This window comes from Echinops telfairi, unplaced genomic scaffold, assembly GCF_000313985.2.
Source record: "Echinops telfairi isolate 266 unplaced genomic scaffold, ASM31398v2 ScPeMD7_7422;HRSCAF=8460, whole genome shotgun sequence".
NCBI lineage: Eukaryota > Metazoa > Chordata > Mammalia > Afrosoricida > Tenrecidae > Echinops > Echinops telfairi.
The window spans coordinates 2783535-2797029 of record NW_022111322.1 but is presented as its reverse complement, the minus strand read 5'-3'; the positions used below and the strand labels follow the sequence as shown (position 1 = coordinate 2797029).

The 13495-nt window shown below is 43.8% G+C and overlaps 1 protein-coding gene across 1 annotated transcript in view; it reads left to right on the top strand.

Annotated features, from left to right (window-relative positions):
• The window catches only part of TMEM108 (transmembrane protein 108), a 376751-nt gene that overhangs the window by 55440 nt on the left and 307816 nt on the right, over positions 1-13495 (top strand). The gene's annotated exons all lie outside the window — the stretch shown is intronic.

The following is a 13495-nucleotide window of genomic DNA, read 5'->3' as shown; positions in this document are numbered from 1 at the left end:
TGGTGAAGAAAGCTGATGGTGCCCGGCTATCAAAAGATATAGTGTCTGGGGTCTTAAAAGCTTGAAGGTAAACAAGCGGCCATCTATTTAACGTTTTACTGCACATTTGATTCCACTCTTTGGCTGTTATGAGTACATGCTGCTACATATTTTTTTGCACATGTTGTTATGTGTGTGCATCTTTAATTTCTCTTTGATAGGAATGGAATGGCAGAGTTTCATAATAAATGTATACTTAACATTTAAAGAAACTTTCAAACTCTTTTCCACAGCTCCTGTACCACTTAACATTCCAGCCCATAATGCAGGAGGGTTTTAATGTCTCCACCTCTTCACTAGCTCGTGTGACTGCCTGTCTTCTTATTAGAGCCATTCTAATGCATGTAAAAGAAGCCCGCATGGCACTGTGGGTTAGGCAATGAGCAGTCTAAGGTCAGCAATCAGAACCACCAGCTCTCACAAGGGAGAAAGCTAAGCCTGCCAGCTCCTGTAAAGATTAAAAGCTCAGAAATCCTATACAAGGGCGTACTTCCCAAAAAAACCCAGGATTTTTTTCAAAGCTATTTAATTTTTTTTTTTACAAAACAACCTTATCACCTTCAAAGTGCTCTCCATGGCCCTCTTCATTCGCATACATAAAAAGAAGTCACACAGAGAGAGATCAGGTGAGGAGGGTACGTGGGGCAAGAGAGGCATGCTGGTTTTTTGCCCAAAACTGTCACACTGTCGTGAGCAGGTGCATTGTCATGGTGGGAAAACCAGTCCCCTGTCTGCCACAAATCAGGCCTTCATTGAAATCTTTGCAGAACCTCTAAATAGAAAGCTTGATTAACAACCTGACCTCGTGGAACAAATTCCAAATGCGCTACGAATCAACATTTTCATCCGTTCCAGAATTTGACAGACGTCCAAAACAAGGTTTGTCATCAATCAACATTTTACTTTATCAAAATGAGAAAACCACTCATACACTTGAGCTTTTCCCATAGCACTGTGCCTGTAAGTGGTGTTCAACATCACAACAGTTTCTGCAGCATTTTTCCTGAGCAAGAAACAAAATTTCACAGCTACACACTGTTCTCTTAAATCAGCCATCACAAAACATGAGGTTCGAGCAACACTGCTTTTATGGAAATATTCACTGTGACCAGAGAACCTTCCCAGGTGACACCACTGTGTACACTAACTCAGAGTGTTGCTCAATGCTCACGAAGCAGGAAAAGGCGTACTAGGAAAGGTCTTCTCTGCCCAGTGCAATTCCATTTGGGGTGGGTGGGGGGCGGAGGTGTACCACCTCATAAATGGGGATTCACTCAGTGGCCTTGGGTTTGGTTTAGTGTGTGTGAAATGGTATCTTGCTGTGGCGGTAGTGTACATTTTGTTAATTACTAATGGTGTTGAGATACCGCACATACTGGCCCTCATGCTCATCAAATATTTGCCTATAATTTTGTTGAAATGTCTACTGAAGTCTTTGCTCATTGTAAAATTAGGTTGTTTGTTGTCTTAGTTGTGAAAGCAGTTTATATCTTCTCCATACATATTATTTATCAAATAGATTGTTTGAAGGTCTTTCCTTGCGACTTGACGTATCTTTTCATTTTATTGATGGTGACTCTTTAAAAGTCAATGTGTCTAATTTTGATGAAGTCAATTATATCCTTTAAAAAATGAATCATGCATTGAAGAAATTTTAGCCTAACTCAAGGTCATGAAGATATTTTCATGTTTCCTACATAGTTCTTACATTTAGGCCTCTAGTCCATCTGAGTTAATTTTTGTCGAAGGTGTGAGGCAGGGATTTAAATCAATCTTTTCCACATGTGCTTATCCAATCTTCCTAGCACCTTTTGTTGGACAGTCTGACTTATCCCCATTAAATTGCCCTTATCAGAGTGCAGCTTGCAATAAACATAAGGCTTTATTTCTGTTCTCTCAGTTGACTTTCTCTGGTTTGAAGACTATAGCCACCAATCCCTCTTTTAAAAAAAAAAGGCTAGTTGCCATTGAGTCAGTGCGACCTCATGGTGAGCTTGTGTGTGCAGTCAATGCCTCCATAGTGCTTTCCAGACTTTGGCCTTTCACAAGCAGATCACTGCACCTGGCTCCCGAGGAGCCTCTGGGCGAATTTGCATCACCAAGCTTTTGCTTGGTAATCAGGCTCTTAACCATTATCAGTCCCCTTTTAGAAATAGACCCCAAATTGGAAACAGTTTGATGCTTCTCTATGTTTAGATTCAAATTATATGAAGGGGCTTCATGAAGTTCATGGAAAAACAGAAAAGATACTAGGATTCTTCCATGAACCTTTTTAAAGCCAGAAATGGATATACCAGTAAGTGGTATTGGGTCCATGTCAATGGACTACCCCCAGAAGCATATAAAGTCCATGTTTCCCTGATTGACGATAGTAATTGTGATCATTGTGTCTGGATTTACAATTGTTCTACAGTATAATCCACACCCAGTGCAACCCAACCCATTGTCTTTGAGGCAGTGTGACTTACAGTGACCCTGGAGGTCAAAGTAGAACTTCCTCACAGGGTCCTCAAGGCTGGAATCTTTATGAGAGCCGACTGACGCATCTTTCACTTGCTGAGTGCTTTGTGGATTTGAACCACCAAGCATTTAGTTAGCAGCCAAGTGCTTCACCACTGCATCACCAGAACTCCTTTCTTTATGTGTAGTTACTAGTTTTCTCTTGTTTCTGCTAAGCAATTTGTGTAGATGCCCTTTATCACCATGCAAATATTCGCATTTAAAAATATTCCCACTGAATTTAGCCTCCCTGGGTGATTCTTTGCAGAATCGATCTTGTGTGGGATCATCGTAAAACGGTGACATTTCCAGGCATGTCCCCTCCACTTTGTACTCTGCACACTGAGCAGTCAACACGAGACCTCTACCCTACCATTGGTGTAGCCCCTGTCTTCTCCCCACTTCAGTACTTCTTCATCTAGTTATTCCGTGTGGATTCAAGGATTCCTGATTCTTTGAAAGGTTTATCATCCCTTTCTGTATATCTGGAATTGTGATGCTCCTGTCTCATATTTGGCCAAGTAGATATTATTTGAATTAAAAGTTTGTATATGCAAATACCATTGAGAAATCTGATGGCCACCGCAGAGTGTCCTATGCAAAGAAAACAGCCTGCCATTCAAAACCTGCAGTGGAAAAAAAAAGCACTTTAAATCTCTTCTGCAGCCTCGTAAAGGGGAGTCAGAGGGACATTCCAGTTGTGATATACAGCACCCTTCTCAAATTCACCTTCCCTGTCTGCCTGCACCTGTCTCACACCTCAGAGCTGCCAACTGCCCAGTCTCCTCCTCCCTTTCCAACTCAGCCTTTCTTGTCCTTTCTCTGCCCTTCTTCCACCGCAGCAGAGCTGTCTTTCCTCCCAAGAGTAATGGGCTCTTTTTTAATGCAAATCATTAGAGCAGGTCAGTTACTAAACTGCCATCTTTCTGAGAACCTTGATCTTCCTCACCCTACCTGAGAAGCAGATAAAATTCAGGAACCTGAGGGAGGGTGGGGGTGAGGGGGATGGAGAAGACCCAGTGCTTGTGTGGAGCCTGTACTGTCAGGGAGAGAAGGAAACTCATTTATTACAATGTTGATCTGGTTATCGAGTTTCCATTATGTATCAGCAAAATGAAACCACTGGATTAGTTTAAGAAACTGCTAATGACTTTCCTGGAACATTAAATAGCTTTGCTAACATATGCATCATGCTCTAAGTTTGAGACTCGGTTTTGTAACCATTAAAAACTGTTCCTTTGTCATCTACCCTTTTTTGTTGTTGTTGTTGCTGTAAAGGGTCACCTGCTCCTTTGCAGGAACGTGGCTGGTGCTACTGCAGAGTCAGGAGAACATTGATAGGTTTTCAGAGGAAGAAATCGTTCTATTTAAAAGCAGGCTTGCACAGCCAAATATAAAATCAAGCGCAATATAGCTTTTTTCTCTCTCTTTTTTAACTCACCTAGGATTCCCAGGAGCATACGTTTCTTTCAGTTTTGCCAGCTCACTTGAAAAAATCACATGACATTTAGGATCGGGAGTCCCCCAAAATAACACCCCAGAATAATTCTCAACAGCGCCTAACATCACCACAGCAAAAGTAACCAGACGAAAATGAGGCCAGTGAGGTAAAGCAATGATTAGATATTGTGAATGTGACCTGACTACGAAAAAGAGCCAGAAAATGGGCTATTCTGGGTCAGGAAAACGTAATTCCCTCAGGATTCAGTCACAACTTGCTTTCCTTTCGTGATCAGATTTAATCCAAAGTGATTGAGGATTTTACAAGTCCAAGAATCAGATTTTTGTGCATCATTGATGATATTAAATATGGAAAAAGAGGATAAAATATGTATTGCTGAAAGATACCCTACTCTGGAACCGATTACATGGAACTGTGTGTGACCTCCTCCCTGGGGGACAGACAACCGAAAAGTGGATGAAGGGAGACGTCGGACAGGGCAAGATATGACAAAATACCCATTTATAAACTATCAAGGGCTGGTGCGGGAGGGGAGAGCGGGGAGGGAGGGGAAAAATGAGGACCTAATGTCGGGGGTTTGAATGGAGAGAAAATGTTTTGAGAAACGATGTACAAATGCGCTTTACACAATTGATGTGTGTATGGATTGGGATAACAGTTGTATGAGCCCCTAATAAAATGTTAAAAAAATAAATAAATAAAAGATACCCTACTCATCTTGTTTGCTTTTCTTCTTCCAATTGTTTGATATGTTTTCCCTCATTTTTAATAGGCTTCTTTTGTCCTAACAGCTTTCTTGAGACAATTCACATATCAATCAACTCTTGAGATAATTCAACATATCATTCTTCTGAAGTATAGAATGTAGTAGTCATTAGTGGATCCCCAAATTTATGCAAGCATCATAATTTACCTAGTTTCAGAAGACTTCCATCTCCCCCAGAAGAAACCCTGTACTTGTGGACCGTCACTTCCCAGTCCTCTCTTTCCCACTCTTTCCCATTAGCCCCTGGCAGCCACGAATCTGCGTTCCGTCTCTATACATTGGTCTACTCTAGACAGAGCCCAGAAGCAGAGTCACAAGATGTGGCCTTTTGGTTCTGTCTTCTTTCACTCAGCATACTGCTTTCAAGGCTCATCCACGTTGTGACATATATCCTTAGTATTCCAATGTATGGATAGCTCCACATTCTGCGCATTCTTTGGTCAGGTAGTGCAAGTTGGGTTGTTTTCACTTTGGAACTAATATGAATAATGTTGCTGTGCACATGTGTGCACAAGTTTTGGTGGGCATATGTTTCCCTGCATACATACCTAGGAGTGGAGTTGCTAGGTCAGATGCTGACTTGATGGTTAACATTTAGAGAAGACATCAAATTGTTTTTCAGAGTTCCAACTGTTCCACAGACCGGACAGAACTTGATATCGACAGTCTCCCTACTTTTAGCCAGCCTAGTGGATATGAAGTAGTGTCCCGTCATGCTTTTGATTGGCATTTCCTTTATGATGAATACTTTTGACCTATGTGTTGTTCATAGCATACATAGACAGACAAGTGAAGCAAGTTCAGACCAAAGGAGCAGCAGCTGCTGCTTTTGATTAGGTTATCCTACATAGCCTATTGCTGTGATGCTGACCACCTGCCTGTGCGGCTTCCAGACGCAGGCAGACTAAGAAGAAAGGCTTGGCTATCTCTTTCTGAAAAACCAGTCAATGAAAACCCTGTGGATCTTAACAGTCTGCTCCCATTGTGCCGTGGGATTGCCAGGAGTTGGGGGTCAGCTTGATGGCAGCTCCCAATTACAACAGCAGCAGTCACGTCAGGAAAGCTCAAGAGGTGCGAGAGGTACTTCTGAATGTTGGACAATTGGAAAGCACTGGTGCTTAACCTATCCCACACCTCATTTCCCAGCGGACACTTCCTGAATGCCTACTCTGTGCTGTTTGGGGGGGCTCATAATAAACTCACACCTGTCCTCTGGGAGCCCCTATGTCCACAGTCTGGTTTAAACCACCCTGACAAAATGGTCCACAGATGGCTCAGGCCTAAAAACGTCTGTTGCGCCTGCCCTTTTCTCTATTTCTTGTCTCCAGTCTCTTTTCATTTGTTAATTTTCAGTAGAGTTGTCAGGTGTCAGCTGATCAGCCCCTCCTTCTCCAGCACCTGTAGATGCTTATGTTTATGCTTGTGCTGACCAGTGTGGCACCCACTAGCAACTGGTGGCTCTATCAATTTAAGTGATGTAAAATAGGAAATTCTGTTCTTCAGTCCCATGAGCTGCATTTTAAGTACTCCATAGTGACACTTTTGTGTATGGTGGGGAAGATGGGAGATTGTCTAGTTCATCCTATATTTGGTTGCTTTGTATCAGTAGTGAGCTACAGAAGAAGCAACCGATCTTTTGGAAGAACAAAGGCATGAAGCCACGTGCAAGTGGTGTTGCTTTAAAGGTCAGCATTCAAGGGGAAGCAAACCAAGGAAGCTGACTGAGTGAGGAACTGTGAGCTGGATTGCTAGGAACAGGGTCAGAGGGTAAGCCGGGGACCTTGAAGTGCAAGCAAGGAGATGATTCGGAAAGGATTATATAGCTCCGGGTGTTGTGGAGGGAGGAAAAAGAAAGATTCATTGAGATCTTGGGGGAGGACGAAAAGGCCTAAGCTTTCTAGATAATAATATATTTTTATCATAGTAAATGTATTATAAAGATATATTTACATATGCATACTTTTTAAGACAATACAGTACCTGCCATAAAACGTGCATTTAAAAAAATACATAGGCTTGACCCTGTGCTCTATATTCTACAAAATTAAGCTGAAACTCCTCGTGTCAAAATCCTCAGAGGATTTACCGTCTAGTTGCAGGGCTCTGATTTCTTTAGAAGATGCAAGTGGGAAAATCGGAAGATGCTGGAATATTTACTAAAGTTTTGTGTTGCTGCTCTTAATTCATTGGATTTCAGCTCTTGTTCTACCCATTTCTCCAGAAGAGAAGAATGGGCAGCTAGGTAAAGTGGATTAAATGAAGCCTTGGAAGAGCACAACAGCCTGGAGCAGCAGTTGTCCACCGGCCGTTTCAGAAGACTCGTTGTCACGTCAAGTGAATAGACTCATCATCAGCCTGTCTTGGAGCAAGTGCAGCCAGAGAGCGTCTTAGAAACCTTTCATCTCACATACTTTGCTCATGTTATCTCTGGGGCAGAACACGGTGCTGGCGAGAGTGCCAGCCAGATGGACTGCCACGGTGGCTGCAATGATGGGTTCAACCACTTGGTTTGCCTTTCTCACCAAAAATGATTTAAAAAAAAAAAAAAGAAATCAGAAAAGGAAAAACAAAAGAATATTATCATGAGACCTGGTTCAGTTACCGCAAATACTCGTGCATAAGCCAAGATTTTCAGCACATTTTAAATGCAGTTTTTGTAATAAAATTAGGTGCCTCGACTGATATTTGGGTCGGCTCATACTCAAGTATATACGGTAATTTTGTAGGCAGCATCGTCTGCAAACAGTTGCTTTCTCAATAGCTTCCACTTTGGTCTTTGGGTTCCGTCATGGCAGACCAGAGGAACCGAGGGAAAATGCTACTGAGGAACAGGATGTAAGACCAAAGGTCACATTGCAGCTCTTGTACCGGCTGGCATCCCCGGATTTCCCCTGTGCTGCACCTTACCCCAGTGGGATCCTTGAGTCTGGAAAATTTCAGCCAGTCATTTCACAGTGACTCGAAGAGGCCAGAGTAGAGATGGAGAACAGATTCAAACCCAGTGAAGGGATGAAATAATTCCTGTGGATAAGAAGCAGAGGGAAGGATCGGTTAAAGCATCTGTTGTTTAGAGAACTAAGAGGAAATAGAAAAAAACCTTCCCATAAAGACTGCTGAAGGTGCCGGTAGTTGTAATCACAGCAGCAGCAGTAGTAGTAATACCGTTTCCCGAAAATAAGACAGTGTCTTATATTAATTTTTGCTCCCAAAGATGCACTATGTCTTATTTTCAGGGGATGTCTTATTTTTCCATGAAGAAGAATACGGTACACATTTATTGTTTATTGTTTTATTAAAAGAGACCTCACACTTCCTGTCTGCTCCGGCTGCGTGGCGGTGCCTGCCACTACGGTCCACAGTCCAGAGTTATGGTAGCTTTGGGGGGCCTTACTTTTGGGAGGGATGCCTTATATTTCAGCGGGAGGCAAAACTGTAAGTAGGTCTTATTTTCAGGGGATGTCTTACTTTCGGGGAAACAGTGTAGTAGTAGTAGTAATCCCTTACATATGTCTGTTGTTTTACAGTGCAGAGTTTTTTTTTCTGGTGTGAAGAATCAGGTATTGGAACAGTATCCTCAAATACACATAGAGGAGACTGAGCTAAAACTGGGGAGAGGGGCTTCTTCAAGGTCTCATGGAATCTGAAGCTGGAGGAGCTTGTTGATCTTTCTGCAATAAAATTCTAGAGCTACAGGTGGGAGAGCCTAGGGACAATCAGTGGACTCAAAAGATGTGGGGCAGGGCAGGAAGAAAAGGACGAGGAAGGAGAACTGTAGACTCAGAATATATAGTAAAATGTGGTCGATTAAAATGTATGTCCTTTAGTCTTCTACTTCAAATGGTTCTCTCTGGATTTTCTAGGACATGGGAGAGCTGATTGCCTTTTCAGTGTTCTGGTCCAGCATCCTCATTGGGCTGCCAGCCAAGTCTTACAAGTTGGAGGTAGCAGGAGCCCTGGCCATGGTTGCAATAGGGAGCAGCTTGGCCTCTTTCGGTTTCACCTCCTTGACAGGGTTAACTGGAGTCAGGCTCGGTCCGTAATCAGAGACCCAGATCCAGAGAAGCAGCAGCTGAAGAGAAATGAAGGTCAAGTCAAGGAATTAGAATGAGGTTGCCACGCTGAAGCAAAAAATGACAGCCTTCAGAGCTGGGAAGGCGATGCCACCGCTTCAGTTCTGCATATGAGGTAGTCATGCTAGAACCCCCGAAGTGGATAGGTTCTCAATCAAGAGATCAGAACTTGGGGGATAAGGCTCTTGTGGCCAAATAAGACTTGGCTTAGCAACAAGAGAATGAGGGAGTGAATGCTGACCTGCCTGGGCTGAGCAGGGAGGGGCAGCTGATGATGTCTTCTGCATTATAAAATAAAGATTAAAGTCTAAGATCTTGCCTTTATTTTTGGCCAAGAGGAAAATCCACCTATTTAAGTATGCTCTGTGTTTTTTAATGCTCTTCTTCATCACCATCATCATCATCACAGTGATTGAGGGATCTTTAGCTACTGCCCAGAGGATGTCCAGCCTGGGAAGGCTGGCATTGGTTCTCCCAGTGTCTCTTTGGCAAGAGGGATTTGTCTTGTGAAATCAGTTCTGAGCAAAATCAAAGGCAAAGTCTGAGAGGGACATTTGGGGTCACTTTGTTTCTCAAGAGGCAGTCTCCAAACGTTTCACAATGAGGAGAGAGAAAATGAAAATGTTTCTACTCTCTCCCCTCCGTGACCCCAATACTGGGAGTCTTCCGTGGTCTGATGGTATCCTGCTCTTTGACGCTGCGTGGGATCACAGGCAAGGCGGCCCACTCATGTCTTCTGCTGAAGAATCAGAGTGGGACCCAGCCGGGACTGACTCAGTGTGGACTCGGTGCGAGTTCCAGATCTGCCCTCTATAGGTTGCTGGGTCAAACTCAAGCTCACTGCCATCGAGTCAGTTCTGACTCAGTGCAACCCTATAGGACATGGTAGAACTACCCCTCTGGGTTTCCGAAACCATAACTCTGTACGAGAGTAGAAAGCCTGGTCTTTGCTCTGAGGAACAGATGCTGGTTTCGAACTGCTGACCTCACTGTTAGCAGTCCAACTTGTAATCACTGCACCACCAGGTTCCAGGGCAGGGGCGTGCATGTCCTCTCAGGGCAGGCTGACAGCACTCAGGGCCAACCTGGATATGCTGTCAACTTTCTCTTGTTTGCCTTCTAATCCAAGATTTTATACAAGTTAAAATCATTCTTGAAGGTAAAAGAACTCCCTAAACAGAAGCAAGTAAGCAGTTGGGAGGAATGGGAATAACGGCCCTATCTGCCATACCTTGGCTCAAAGTGGTGGAGCTTGTAATGTGGGCACAGACCAGACTATTGTTTTAAGCCACAGACAGAAGTGCTCTTGGGTTATGAACTGCAGAGCATGTTCCCGCTCCATCCCAGCCTTTCGGAATTTCTACTCACTTGTCATTACCCATGAGAGAGCTCCAACCTGCCTCCCCCAATCTTAAATACCGAGAAAGGAAGGGTGCTCCTCCAACAAGGAGAAGGTGTGATCCCCCTCTGTCATGATAGTCAACTCTTAGAAGCTTCTGTAGCTCCCAGCACGCAGGGGTAGATGAAGCAAGGTTTGAAGATGCCCAAGAAAGCTGAGGCCCCGTCTTCTGAGACTGAGACCCACTGAAGAGCTGAGAATTATTAGTGATATTTTCAGTTTTCAATTATTGATAGTGACTTAATAATTTAAATGGCTAATCAACTGAAAATGTGAATGCAGCTTAGCAGGAAGTTAATTAGAAATTTGAGCTATGTTCAACTGGAGGAATCTTAAAATTAGAATTTATCTATTCAGTCAGAATAATTGCACCAAGCATAAATTATTCATTTACCAAGTGTGAAATGTTCTCGCTCTCTTATGCACGTGCATATACACACAACAGTTATATTTTATCACACTTCTTAGGTTGTCTAGAAAAAACAAACAAACAAACACAAGCTGAGAGCAGACTAACAGTTTCCAAATACCTAACATGTTAATTCATCCAACAAATAGATATTGCTATCTTAATTTGTGTGTAGCTCTCTGGTCAAAACTGTAAAGGGATTAAAATGCTTGAAACGTGGTTCTTGCTTTCTGGGAACTTTCAGTGTGATTGGGGAATGAAGACAAGCTTGCTGAATAACATAATGTTCCAGATAGGTCACTACCAAAGACAGCAAGCTGATTGGTGATGGAGATGCAGTGATTTAAGAAAGGGAAGAGATCCTTGGTGGCTACATCTCACAAATCACAAATCATTTCTTTTCCCCTGAATTTAATCCCTGTCTAAAAAGGGGGGCCTGTAAGCCTGGTCAAATGAGGCAAAATTTATAGTGCATCAAGGACCTTGTCAAGTGACCTTCCCAAAATAGAGCTGCCTAAATGTTCCCATTGATTCTTTGGGGCTTGTTGGAGATACTCACCATTATCTTTATTTTGCAGGTAAACTACAGGTCAGTAGGGCCAACAGTCCCTTTAAAGCAAAAAAGGCCCTCAGCAAGCTATTCTTCAAGTAAATTGCTTGAAGCTCAAAGGTGGGCAAGAGTGGTCCACGGCTAGCATTGTCCACCTGCCAGCACAGAGATGCTAGGGGTACCTTCTCTTCGATACAGGGCTTTGATAGAGTTGTGGACGAGCCCCGAGGGCTGGCAAGAACATTCTCTACAAAGCCTGAGGCCTCCCCCCAGTACAAGGAGTGGGAGATCTGAGTTTTGCACACGTGTTCTTCTGTTACATGCCAAGACCATGAGTAACCAGAAGTGGACATTCTCCCTATATACTACTTACTGTCATCTAGTCAGAGGGAGTTGGTTATGAGATAGAACACTGTGTGCCAAAGGGTGCTGCCCAGGTTTCCTTCTGAGTTGAAAAGAAAGCCCAAAGGAGAGCCCAGATTGGTGACTCAAGAACTATGGCATCCCCCATAGAAGATGACCGCCGTGCTGACCACTGTCCGCCCCCGTGCTCACCGTCGCAGCTCCTTTCGTGGGATAAGTAGGAGTAAGCACCCAGAGGCAAGACAGGAGTGAGCTTTACTTGTTTGTCACTTCATTTCCAGTCAAAGTGAATGGTCCTTGGTGTACAGCTCTCCGTAACTCTTGTCCTGCTGTGACTACAAATGTTGGTTATTCTTGGACGTGTCTGGTTTCGCCATTCCATTTAAAAATCCCCACCAATAGATTCCACAGGGGGTTTGCTTTGGTGTCTCTGCCTCACTCCGCAGCTAGCAGGGCAGGCCCGCAGTGTAGGAAGAGATCTCTGCAGAAGAGAGCCAGTGTGGTTGTGAAGGGTTATCATCCCTGCACATCATGTTCAATTGTTTCCTCAGTTTTTACGAAACCCTTAAGACCGAAAATGAAAGTTCTGTATCCAGGTAGACTCCACGTGGGATTTCATCCTGTATAAAGTGGAGCACTTCATCTTCCTCTTGAACTCCTTAACATTCCCCCTGATTTCTTACCTGGGAGAAAAGGTGAAAGGAACATGGACTGCCAAGCTGACCACACTTTGAATCTTGACCTCATGGTTTACTGATTAACGACTGTTGGCAATTTACTGTGCTGTGTACCAGTTTACCCAGCTGTAAAATGGGGGTGCTAGTGCTCCCTTGCACATGACATGTGTCTGGGACACGTCACAGGCTAAGCGTTGTCACTCCTCATGTCTTCTTTCACAGTTTCATCATTCTCACCCGGATACCGCACTGCAGTGTGACTGTGGCACTGTCAAGCCACTGGCCACACTGCTGCTTGTGGGACATAGACGTCACCTCACCACTCCTGCAGTCCGGGCCTTCCTTGCTCAGGACCGCAGACTAAAAGTCAACCATTCTGGCACTGTGCGTGAGGGTTTGACTCCTGGTTAACTCTGCGGTGTGGTGTGTCTTTGCCTGCCCATTGGTCTGTGCCGTCGGGAAACAGACTTGAAGAGCGAATTAGAAGTGCAAGAAAGTGATGGAGGGAGAGGTGGGTGAAGATGATGGGGGAGCATGTCAGAGCAGGCAGGTGAAGTCTCTAGAGTGCAATGCCAAACAGTGCAAAGGCAAGTGGGATGGAGAATTAGGGAATATCCTGCCGAGCAGCCCTGAGAAAGTCTAGCTCGATAAGGAACAAAGATTACCTGTAAGGAGTCCCCACTGGTCAAGAATGGGGAGGTTTGCTTGGTCACTGGCTGCAGCTGCCTGCCGGGAACAGAGCCTGTCCTTGAAAACTGAGACCCTGAAGACACCCACACTCAGAAGCTGCCAGTCAACCGTACTCCGTGGCAGCAGAGACTTGTTTGAAGGGCATCTGGGTGTTATACCTCATTGAGTGTGGTGGTCTGCGCCATATTCTCTCCTTGTCTAGGCTGAGTTTCTTCAATAGCTGTTTTCAACAGATATTCACATGTCTGAGTCTGGTAGGCCTGGTTCTGCTTTTATGAATGAGTGTTATTGAAAGTTTTGCCTTATCACCAACTCCCATTGTTCATGTAAATAATATTGTCACTTGAGTGCTTATTCTGTACAAGTCAACAATTCATGTATTTCTTTCTGAAAAGTTGGCCTATAAATGGAACTTTTCCTTTTCTCAACAGTGCTTTAAGTTCTGTATCATTGGTGAAATTAATGACACTATCAATAGAATCACTTTATGCCCCCGGGGGATGATTTTTAATGTTCTCTATCATAAAATGGTCATGATGTCTCCAAAGTGAACCAGAGACATATATAAACC